The sequence below is a fragment of the Carassius gibelio genome, chromosome B19 (assembly GCF_023724105.1).
Source record: "Carassius gibelio isolate Cgi1373 ecotype wild population from Czech Republic chromosome B19, carGib1.2-hapl.c, whole genome shotgun sequence".
Lineage (NCBI taxonomy): Eukaryota > Metazoa > Chordata > Actinopteri > Cypriniformes > Cyprinidae > Carassius > Carassius gibelio.
In genome coordinates, this window is record NC_068414.1 from 2058392 (window position 1) to 2071032 (window position 12641).

At 46.6% G+C, this 12641-nt stretch overlaps 1 non-coding gene across 1 annotated transcript; it reads right to left on the reverse strand.

Moving 5' to 3' along the window:
- Nucleotides 1-5873: 5873 nt before the first annotated feature.
- Nucleotides 5874-5945, reverse strand: trnag-ucc (transfer RNA glycine (anticodon UCC)). The gene has a single exon. It is a non-coding gene; the product is annotated as a tRNA-Gly (tRNA).
- Between the last annotated feature and the right edge of the window lie 6696 nt (nucleotides 5946-12641).

The following is a 12641-nucleotide window of genomic DNA, read 5'->3' on the forward strand; positions in this document are numbered from 1 at the left end:
CTGCTTCGACGTCAGCCCGAGCCAAAGGATATGCGTTGGCCGGGAATCGAATCCGTGTCAACTGCTTGGAAGGCAGCTATGCTCACCACTATACCACCAACGCAGTCAGCAGTCAGCAACTTGCGCCGTCACTAAGAAGGCTCGAAGTGCACGAGTCGCCGATAGGGCTAGAGGAGCAGATGAGATCTTTGTTTGGACCCGTCACTAAAGAGAGCCTTCAAGAATTTGCATCCCGTCACGTACAAGAAAGCGCTGCCTTCCCATCCGGCTAAATAAACACGAAGTGGTCAAACGCAGAGAGTGCCTATAATAACCAAAAGCCCAATCAAGGCAATCTCTTTCTCATGCCTCTATCTGAAAAGTTGGATAAAATCTTATATGAAAAAAAAAGTCTTTTAAAGAAATCCCTTATTCCGAGGTCACCGTAGCCACCAGATCCAGTCTGTATCCGCTTCAGTCACCCGGATCCAGTCCGTATACAGAGAAGATGGTGGATCAACACCTAGAAAGGACCTCTATGGCCCAGAAACACAGCGGAGACCGTGACAACTAGATGAGCCGCAGATACAAATCCCCTGTAAAGACCACCTGGACAAGACCACAGGAAACAGATGATTCTTCTGCACAGTCTGACATTCCTGCAGCCTGGAGCTGATCTACCTGTTTCGTCTGACAAGGGGAGAACTGTCTCCCCGATTGAGCCTGGTTTCTCACCGGGTTTTTTCTCCATCCTTTCACCGATCGAGTTTTGGTTTCTTCCCTCTGTCGCTTCTGGCAGGCGGAGCTGGGGACACTTCATGTACAGCGATATCGTTGACTTGATTGCAAATTATTGCACAGATACTATTTAAACTGAACTTAGCTGAATGATGTCATCAAAGAGTTCAATAACGAAATGCCTTTAACTGTCATTTTGCTTTTTGACGCACTGTGCTCCTAATTAATGTTGTTCAGTTGCATTGACGCAATACTTTCTGTTTAAAGCGCAATTTAAAAAAAAACAAAACAAAAAAAAAGAGTCCAAACAATGACCCCTGCTACGGGTAGTGTTCCAAGTGTTATGCGACTTCAGCTAATGATGGGTCCATCAGAAATTTTACGGTGCTAGGGCTGGGTCTGCGTCAGAAGAAGCCATGCATTGTTTAGTTATGTCAGTGCAGTGCCGTCAGTTGGGGGAGAAACGGCAGCATGCACGGCTCCTCGTTAGTATAGTGGACAGTATCTCCGCCTGTCACGCGGAAGACCGGGGTTCGATTCCCCGACGGGGAGAGCTGGTTCTTTTCGTCTTCCGAATGATCCATCCAAAATGTTTGGTTGGAGTCGCAGGTCACAGAAGGAGTTCTGCTTCGACGTCAGCCCGAGCCAAAGGATATGCGTTGGCCGGGAATCGAATCCGTGTCAACTGCTTGGAAGGCAGCTATGCTCACCACTATACCACCAACGCAGGCGGAAGACAGTAGCTTTATTGACGCACTGTGTTCCTAATAAATGTTGTTCAGTTGCATTGACACAATACTTTTTGTTTAAAGCGCAATAAAAAAAAAAAAAAAAAAAAAAAAGAGTCCAAACAATGACCCCTGCTACCGGTAGTGTTGCAAGTGTTATGCGACTTCAGCTAATGATGGGTCCATCCGAAATTATTCCATCCAAAAGTTTTGGGTGGAGGCACAGGTCACAGAGGGAGTTCTGCTTCGACGTCAGCCCGAGCCAAAGGATATGCGTTGGCCGGGAATCGAATCCGTGTCAACTGCTTGGAAGGCAGCTATGCTCACCACTATACCACCAACGCAGTCAGCAGTCAGCAACTTGCGCCGTCACTAAGAAGGCTCGAAGTGCACGAGTCGCCGATAGGGCTAGAGGAGCAGATGAGATCTTTGTTTGGACCCGTCACTAAAGAGAGCCTTCAAGAATTTGCATCCCGTCACGTACAAGAAAGCGCTGCCTTCCCATCCGGCTAAATAAACACGAAGTGGTCAAACGCAGAGAGTGCCTATAATAACCAAAAGCCCAATCAAGGCAATCTCTTTCTCATGCCTCTATCTGAAAAGTTGGATAAAATCTTATATGAAAAAAAAAGTCTTTTAAAGAAATCCCTTATTCCGAGGTCACCGTAGCCACCAGATCCAGTCTGTATCCGCTTCAGTCACCCGGATCCAGTCCGTATACAGAGAAGATGGTGGATCAACACCTAGAAAGGACCTCTATGGCCCAGAAACACAGCGGAGACCGTGACAACTAGATGAGCCGCAGATACAAATCCCCTGTAAAGACCACCTGGACAAGACCACAGGAAACAGATGATTCTTCTGCACAGTCTGACATTCCTGCAGCCTGGAGCTGATCTACCTGTTTCGTCTGACAAGGGGAGAACTGTCTCCCCGATTGAGCCTGGTTTCTCACCGGGTTTTTTCTCCATCCTTTCACCGATCGAGTTTTGGTTTCTTCCCTCTGTCGCTTCTGGCAGGCGGAGCTGGGGACACTTCATGTACAGCGATATCGTTGACTTGATTGCAAATTATTGCACAGATACTATTTAAACTGAACTTAGCTGAATGATGTCATCAAAGAGTTCAATAACGAAATGCCTTTAACTGTCATTTTGCTTTTTGACGCACTGTGTTCCTAATAAATGTTGTTCAGTTGCATTGACACAATACTTTTTGTTTAAAGCGCATTAAAAAAAAAAAAAAAAAAAAAAAAAGAGTCCAAACAATGACCCCTGCTACGGGTAGTGTTGCAAGTGTTATGCGACTTCAGCTAATGATGGGTCCATCCGAAATTATTCCATCCAAAAGTTTTGGGTGGAGGCACAGGTCACAGAGGGAGTTCTGCTTCGACGTCAGCCCGAGCCAAAGGACATGCGCACTGCTTTCTCCAACTGCTTGGAAGGCAGCTATGCTCAACACTATACCACCAACGCAGTCAGCAGTCAGCAACTTGCGCCGTCACTAAGAAGGCTCGAAGTGCACGAGTCGCCGATAGGGCTAGAGGAGCAGATGAGATCTTTGTTTGGACCCGTCACTAAAGAGAGCCTTCAAGAATTTGCATCCCGTCACGTACAAGAAAGCGCTGCCTTCCCATCCGGCTAAATAAACACGAAGTGGTCAAACGCAGAGAGTGCCTATAATAACCAAAAGCCCAATCAAGGCAATCTCTTTCTCATGCCTCTATCTGAAAAGTTGGATAAAATCTTATATGAAAAAAAAAGTCTTTTAAAGAAATCCCTTATTCCGAGGTCACCGTAGCCACCAGATCCAGTCTGTATCCGCTTCAGTCACCCGGATCCAGTCCGTATACAGAGAAGATGGTGGATCAACACCTAGAAAGGACCTCTATGGCCCAGAAACACAGCGGAGACCGTGACAACTAGATGAGCCGCAGATACAAATCCCCTGTAAAGACCACCTGGACAAGACCAAAGGAAACAGATGATTCTTCTGCACAGTCTGACATTCCTGCAGCCTGGAGCTGATCTACCTGTTTCGTCTGACAAGGGGAGAACTGTCTCCCCGATTGAGCCTGGTTTCTCACCGGGTTTTTTCTCCATCCTTTCACCGATCGAGTTTTGGTTTCTTCCCTCTGTCGCTTCTGGCAGGCGGAGCTGGGGACACTTCATGTACAGCGATATCGTTGACTTGATTGCAAATTATTGCACAGATACTATTTAAACTGAACTTAGCTGAATGATGTCATCAAAGAGTTCAATAACGAAATGCCTTTAACTGTCATTTTGCTTTTTGACGCACTGTGTTCCTAATTAATGTTGTTCAGTTGCATTGACGCAATACTTTCTGTTTAAAGCGCAATTTAAAAAAAAAAAAAAAAAAAAAAAAGAGTCCAAACAATGACCCCTGCTACGGGTAGTGTTCCAAGTGTTATGCGACTTCAGCTAATGATGGGTCCATCAGAAATTTTACTGTGCTAGGGCTGGGTCTGCGTCAGAAGAAGCCATGCATTGTTTAGTTATGTCAGTGCAGTGCCGTCAGTTGGGGGAGAAACGGCAGCATTCACGGCTCCTCGTTAGTATAGTGGACAGTATCTCCGCCTGTCACGCGGAAGACCGGAGTTCGATTCCCCGACGGGGAGAGCTGTTTCTTTTCGTCTTCCGAATGATCCATCCAAAATGTTTGGTTGGAGTCGCAGGTCACAGAAGGAGTTCTGCTTCGACGTCAGCCCGAGCCAAAGGACATGCGTTGGCCGGGAATCGAACCCGGGTCAACTGCTTGGAAGGCAGCTATGCTCACCAATATACCACCAACGCAGGCGGAAGACAGTAGCTTTATTGACGCACTGTGTTCCTAATAAATGTTGTTCAGTTGCATTGACACAATACTTTTTGTTTAAAGCGCAATAAAAAAAAAAAAAAAAAAAAAAAGAGTCCAAACAATGACCCCTGCTACCGGTAGTGTTGCAAGTGTTATGCGACTTCAGCTAATGATGGTTCCATCCGAAATTATTCCATCCAAAAGTTTTGGGTGGAGGCACAGGTCACAGAGGGAGTTCTGCTTCGACGTCAGCCCGAGCCAAAGGATATGCGTTGGCCGGGAATCGAATCCGTGTCAACTGCTTGGAAGGCAGCTATGCTCACCACTATACCACCAACACAGTCAGCAGTCAGCAACTTGCGCCGTCACTAAGAAGGCTCGAAGTGCACGAGTCGCCGATAGGGCTAGAGGAGCAGATGAGATCTTTGTTTGGACCCGTCACTAAAGAGAGCCTTCAAGAATTTGCATCCCGTCACGTACAAGAAAGCGCTGCCTTCCCATCCGGCTAAATAAACACGAAGTGGTCAAACGCAGAGAGTGCCTATAATAACCAAAAGCCCAATCAAGGCAATCTCTTTCTCATGCCTCTATCTGAAAAGTTGGATAAAATCTTATATGAAAAAAAAAGTCTTTTAAAGAAATCCCTTATTCCGAGGTCACCGTAGCCACCAGATCCAGTCTGTATCCGCTTCAGTCACCCGGATCCAGTCCGTATACAGAGAAGATGGTGGATCAACACCTAGAAAGGACCTCTATGGCCCAGAAACACAGCGGAGACCGTGACAACTAGATGAGCCGCAGATACAAATCCCCTGTAAAGACCACCTGGACAAGACCACAGGAAACAGATGATTCTTCTGCACAGTCTGACATTCCTGCAGCCTGGAGCTGATCTACCTGTTTCGTCTGACAAGGGGAGAACTGTCTCCCCGATTGAGCCTGGTTTCTCACCGGGTTTTTTCTCCATCCTTTCACCGATCGAGTTTTGGTTTCTTCCCTCTGTCGCTTCTGGCAGGCGGAGCTGGGGACACTTCATGTACAGCGATATCGTTGACTTGATTGCAAATTATTGCACAGATACTATTTAAACTGAACTTAGCTGAATGATGTCATCAAAGAGTTCAATAACGAAATGCCTTTAACTGTCATTTTGCTTTTTGACGCACTGTGTTCCTAATTAATGTTGTTCAGTTGCATTGACGCAATACTTTCTGTTTAAAGCGCAATTTAAAAAAAAACAACAAAAAAAAAAGAGTCCAAACAATGACCCCTGCTACGGGTAGTGTTCCAAGTGTTATGCGACTTCAGCTAATGATGGGTCCATCAGAAATTTTACGGTGCTAGGGCTGGGTCTGCGTCAGAAGAAGCCATGCATTGTTTAGTTATGTCAGTGCAGTGCCGTCAGTTGGGGGAGAAACGGCAGCCTGCACGGCTCCTCGTTAGTATAGTGGACAGTATCTCCGCCTGTCACGCGGAAGACCGGGGTTCGATTCCCCGACGGGGAGAGCTGGTTCTTTTCGTCTTCCGAATGATCCATCCAAAATGTTTGGTTGGAGTCGCAGGTCACAGAAGGAGTTCTGCTTCGACGTCAGCCCGAGCCAAAGGACATGCGTTGGCCGGGAATCGAACCCGGGTCAACTGCTTGGAAGGCAGCTATGCTCACCACTATACCACCAACGCAGGCGGAAGACAGTAGCATTATTGACGCACTGTGTTCCTAATAAATGTTGTTCAGTTGCATTGACACAATACTTTTTGTTTAAAGCGCAATAAAAAAAAAAAAAAAAAAAAAAAAAGAGTCCAAACAATGACCCCTGCTACCGGTAGTGTTGCAAGTGTTATGCGACTTCAGCTAATGATGGGTCCATCCGAAATTATTCCATCCAAAAGTTTTGGGTGGAGGCACAGGTCACAGAGGGAGTTCTGCTTCGACGTCAGCCCGAGCCAAAGGATATGCGTTGGCCGGGAATCGAATCCGTGTCAACTGCTTGGAAGGCAGCTATGCTCACCACTATACCACCAACGCAGTCAGCAGTCAGCAACTTGCGCCGTCACTAAGAAGGCTCGAAGTGCACGAGTCGCCGATAGGGCTAGAGGAGCAGATGAGATCTTTGTTTGGACCCGTCACTAAAGAGAGCCTTCAAGAATTTGCATCCCGTCACGTACAAGAAAGCGCTGCCTTCCCATCCGGCTAAATAAACACGAAGTGGTCAAACGCAGAGAGTGCCTATAATAACCAAAAGCCCAATCAAGGCAATCTCTTTCTCATGCCTCTATCTGAAAAGTTGGATAAAATCTTATATGAAAAAAAAAGTCTTTTAAAGAAATCCCTTATTCCGAGGTCACCGTAGCCACCAGATCCAGTCTGTATCCGCTTCAGTCACCCGGATCCAGTCTGTATACAGAGAAGATGGTGGATCAACACCTAGAAAGGACCTCTATGGCCCAGAAACACAGCGGAGACCGTGACAACTAGATGAGCCGCAGATACAAATCCCCTGTAAAGACCACCTGGACAAGACCACAGGAAACAGATGATTCTTCTGCACAGTCTGACATTCCTGCAGCCTGGAGCTGATCTACCTGTTTCGTCTGACAAGGGGAGAACTGTCTCCCCGATTGAGCCTGGTTTCTCACCGGGTTTTTTCTCCATCCTTTCACCGATCGAGTTTTGGTTTCTTCCCTCTGTCGCTTCTGGCAAGCGGAGCTGGGGACACTTCATGTACAGCGATATCGTTGACTTGATTGCAAATTATTGCACAGATACTATTTAAACTGAACTTAGCTGAATGATGTCATCAAAGAGTTCAATAACGAAATGCCTTTAACTGTCATTTTGCTTTTTGACGCACTGTGTTCCTAATTAATGTTGTTCAGTTGCATTGACGCAATACTTTCTGTTTAAAGCGCAATTTAAAAAAAAACAAAACAAAAAAAAAGAGTCCAAACAATGACCCCTGCTACGGGTAGTGTTCCAAGTGTTATGCGACTTCAGCTAATGATGGGTCCATCAGAAATTTTACGGTGCTAGGGCTGGGTCTGCGTCAGAAGAAGCCATGCATTGTTTAGTTATGTCAGTGCAGTGCCGTCAGTTGGGGGAGAAACGGCAGCATGCACGGCTCCTCGTTAGTATAGTGGACAGTATCTCCGCCTGTCACGCGGAAGACCGGGGTTCGATTCCCCGACGGGGAGAGCTGGTTCTTTTCGTCTTCCGAATGATCCATCCAAAATGTTTGGTTGGAGTCGCAGGTCACAGAAGGAGTTCTGCTTCGACGTCAGCCCGAGCCAAAGGACATGCGTTGGCCGGGAATCGAACCCAGGTCAACTGCTTGGAAGGCAGCTATGCTCACCACTATACCACCAACGCAGGCGGAAGACAGTAGCATTATTGACGCACTGTGTTCCTAATAAATGTTGTTCAGTTGCATTGACACAATACTTTTTGTTTAAAGCGCAATAAAAAAAAAAAAAATAAATGAAAAAAAGAGTCCAAACAATGACCCCTGCTACCGGTAGTGTTGCAAGTGTTATGCGACTTCAGCTAATGATGGGTCCATCCGAAATTATTCCATCCAAAAGTTTTGGGTGGAGGCACAGGTCACAGAGGGAGTTCTGCTTCGACGTCAGCCCGAGCCAAAGGATATGCGTTGGCCGGGAATCGAATCCGTGTCAACTGCTTGGAAGGCAGCTATGCTCACCACTATACCACCAACGCAGTCAGCAGTCAGCAACTTGCGCCGTCACTAAGAAGGCTCGAAGTGCACGAGTCGCCGATAGGGCTAGAGGAGCAGATGAGATCTTTGTTTGGACCCGTCACTAAAGAGAGCCTTCAAGAATTTGCATCCCGTCACGTACAAGAAAGCGCTGCCTTCCCATCCGGCTAAATAAACACGAAGTGGTCAAACGCAGAGAGTGCCTATAATAACCAAAAGCCCAATCAAGGCAATCTCTTTCTCATGCCTCTATCTGAAAAGTTGGATAAAATCTTATATGAAAAAAAAAGTCTTTTAAAGAAATCCCTTATTCCGAGGTCACCGTAGCCACCAGATCCAGTCTGTATCCGCTTCAGTCACCCGGATCCAGTCCGTATACAGAGAAGATGGTGGATCAACACCTAGAAAGGACCTCTATGGCCCAGAAACACAGCGGAGACCGTGACAACTAGATGAGCCGCAGATACAAATCCCCTGTAAAGACCACATGGACAAGACCACAGGAAACAGATGATTCTTCTGCACAGTCTGACATTCCTGCAGCCTGGAGCTGATCTACCTGTTTCGTCTGACAAGGGGAGAACTGTCTCCCCGATTGAGCCTGGTTTCTCACCGGGTTTTTTCTCCATCCTTTCACCGATCGAGTTTTGGTTTCTTCCCTCTGTCGCTTCTGGCAGGCGGAGCTGGGGACACTTCATGTACAGCGATATCGTTGACTTGATTGCAAATTATTGCACAGATACTATTTAAACTGAACTTAGCTGAATGATGTCATCAAAGAGTTCAATAACGAAATGCCTTTAACTGTCATTTTGCTTTTTGACGCACTGTGTTCCTAATTAATGTTGTTCAGTTGCATTGACGCAATACTTTCTGTTTAAAGCGCAATTTAAAAAAAAACAAAACAAAAAAAAAGAGTCCAAACAATGACCCCTGCTACGGGTAGTGTTCCAAGTGTTATGCGACTTCAGCTAATGATGGGTCCATCAGAAATTTTACGGTGCTAGGGCTGGGTCTGCGTCAGAAGAAGCCATGCATTGTTTAGTTATGTCAGTGCAGTGCCGTCAGTTGGGGGAGAAACGGCAGCATGCACGGCTCCTCGTTAGTATAGTGGACAGTATCTCCGCCTGTCACGCGGAAGACCGGGGTTCGATTCCCCGACGGGGAGAGCTGGTTCTTTTCGTCTTCCGAATGATCCATCCAAAATGTTTGGTTGGAGTCGCAGGTCACAGAAGGAGTTCTGCTTCGACGTCAGCCCGAGCCAAAGGATATGCGTTGGCCGGGAATCGAATCCGTGTCAACTGCTTGGAAGGCAGCTATGCTCACCACTATACCACCAACGCAGGCGGAAGACAGTAGCTTTATTGACGCACTGTGTTCCTAATAAATGTTGTTCAGTTGCATTGACGCAATACTTTCTGTTTAAAGCGCAATAAAAAAAAAAAAAAAAAAAAAAAAAGAGTCCAAACAATGACCCCTGCTACCGGTAGTGTTGCAAGTGTTATGCGACTTCAGCTAATGATGGGTCCATCCGAAATTATTCCATCCAAAAGTTTTGGGTGGAGGCACAGGTCACAGAGGGAGTTCTGCTTCGACGTCAGCCCGAGCCAAAGGATATGCGTTGGCCGGGAATCGAATCCGTGTCAACTGCTTGGAAGGCAGCTATGCTCACCACTATACCACCAACGCAGTCAGCAGTCAGCAACTTGCGCCGTCACTAAGAAGGCTCGAAGTGCACGAGTCGCCGATAGGGCTAGAGGAGCAGATGAGATCTTTGTTTGGACCCGTCACTAAAGAGAGCCTTCAAGAATTTGCATCCCGTCACGTACAAGAAAGCGCTGCCTTCCCATCCGGCTAAATAAACACGAAGTGGTCAAACGCAGAGAGTGCCTATAATAACCAAAAGCCCAATCAAGGCAATCTCTTTCTCATGCCTCTATCTGAAAAGTTGGATAAAATCTTATATGAAAAAAAAAGTCTTTTAAAGAAATCCCTTATTCCGAGGTCACCGTAGCCACCAGATCCAGTCTGTATCCGCTTCAGTCACCCGGATCCAGTCCGTATACAGAGAAGATGGTGGATCAACACCTAGAAAGGACCTCTATGGCCCAGAAACACAGCGGAGACCGTGACAACTAGATGAGCCGCAGATACAAATCCCCTGTAAAGACCACCTGGACAAGACCACAGGAAACAGATGATTCTTCTGCACAGTCTGACATTCCTGCAGCCTGGAGCTGATCTACCTGTTTCGTCTGACAAGGAGAGAACTGTCTCCCCGATTGAGCCTGGTTTCTCACCGGGTTTTTTCTCCATCCTTTCACCGATCGAGTTTTGGTTTCTTCCCTCTGTCGCTTCTGGCAGGCGGAGCTGGGGACACTTCATGTACAGCGATATCGTTGACTTGATTGCAAATTATTGCACAGATACTATTTAAACTGAACTTAGCTGAATGATGTCATCAAAGAGTTCAATAACGAAATGCCTTTAACTGTCATTTTGCTTTTTGACGCACTGTGTTCCTAATAAATGTTGTTCAGTTGCATTGACACAATACTTTTTGTTTAAAGCGCATTAAAAAAAAAAAAAAAAAAAAAAAAAAAGAGTCCAAACAATGACCCCTGCTACGGGTAGTGTTGCAAGTGTTATGCGACTTCAGCTAATGATGGGTCCATCCGAAATTATTCCATCCAAAAGTTTTGGGTGGAGGCACAGGTCACAGAGGGAGTTCTGCTTCGACGTCAGCCCGAGCCAAAGGACATGCGCACTGCTTTCTCCAACTGCTTGGAAGGCAGCTATGCTCACCACTATACCACCAACGCAGTCAGCAGTCAGCAACTTGCGCCGTCACTAAGAAGGCTCGAAGTGCACGAGTCGCCGATAGGGCTAGAGGAGCAGATGAGATCTTTGTTTGGACCCGTCACTAAAGAGAGCCTTCAAGAATTTGCATCCCGTCACGTACAAGAAAGCGCTGCCTTCCCATCCGGCTAAATAAACACGACGTGGTCAAACGCAGAGAGTGCCTATAATAACCAAAAGCCCAATCAAGGCAATCTCTTTCTCATGCCTCTATCTGAAAAGTTGGATAAAATCTTATATGAAAAAAAAAGTCTTTTAAAGAAATCCCTTATTCCGAGGTCACCGTAGCCACCAGATCCAGTCTGTATCCGCTTCAGTCACCCGGATCCAGTCCGTATACAGAGAAGATGGTGGATCAACACCTAGAAAGGACCTCTATGGCCCAGAAACACAGCGGAGACCGTGACAACTAGATGAGCCGCAGATACAAATCCCCTGTAAAGACCACCTGGACAAGACCACAGGAAACAGATGATTCTTCTGCACAGTCTGACATTCCTGCAGCCTGGAGCTGATCTACCTGTTTCGTCTGACAAGGAGAGAACTGTCTCCCCGATTGAGCCTGGTTTCTCACCGGGTTTTTTCTCCATCCTTTCACCGATCGAGTTTTGGTTTCTTCCCTCTGTCGCTTCTGGCAGGCGGAGCTGGGGACACTTCATGTACAGCGATATCGTTGACTTGATTGCAAATTATTGCACAGATACTATTTAAACTGAACTTAGCTGAATGATGTCATCAAAGAGTTCAATAACGAAATGCCTTTAACTGTCATTTTGCTTTTTGACGCACTGTGCTCCTAATTAATGTTGTTCAGTTGCATTGACGCAATACTTTCTGTTTAAAGCGCAATTTAAAAAAAAAAAAAAAAAAAAAAAAGAGTCCAAACAATGACCCCTGCTACGGGTAGTGTTCCAAGTGTTATGCGACTTCAGCTAATGATGGGTCCATCCGAAATTATTCCATCCAAAAGTTTTGGGTGGAGGCACAGGTCACAGAGGGAGTTCTGCTTCGACGTCAGCCCGAGCCAAAGGACATGCGCACTGCTTTCTCCAACTGCTTGGAAGGCAGCTATGCTCACCACTATACCACCAACGCAGTCAGCAGTCAGCAACTTGCGCCGTCACTAAGAAGGCTCGAAGTGCACGAGTCGCCGATAGGGCTAGAGGAGCAGATGAGATCTTTGTTTGGACCCGTCACTAAAGAGAGCCTTCAAGAATTTGCATCCCGTCACGTACAAGAAAGCGCTGCCTTCCCATCCGGCTAAATAAACACGAAGTGGTCAAACGCAGAGAGTGCCTATAATAACCAAAAGCCCAATCAAGGCAATCTCTTTCTCATGCCTCTATCTGAAAAGTTGGATAAAATCTTATATGAAAAAAAAAAGTCTTTTAAAGAAATCCCTTATTCCGAGGTCACCGTAGCCACCAGATCCAGTCTGTATCCGCTTCAGTCACCCGGATCCAGTCCGTATACAGAGAAGATGGTGGATCAACACCTAGAAAGGACCTCTATGGCCCAGAAACACAGCGGAGACCGTGACAACTAGATGAGCCGCAGATACAAATCCCCTGTAAAGACCACCTGGACAAGACCACAGGAAACAGATGATTCTTCTGCACAGTCTGACATTCCTGCAGCCTGGAGCTGATCTACCTGTTTCGTCTGACAAGGGGAGAACTGTCTCCCCGATTGAGCCTGGTTTCTCACCGGGTTTTTTCTCCATCCTTTCACCGATCGAGTTTTGGTTTCTTCCCTCTGTCGCTTCTGGCAGGCGGAGCTGGGGACACTTCATGTACAGCGATAT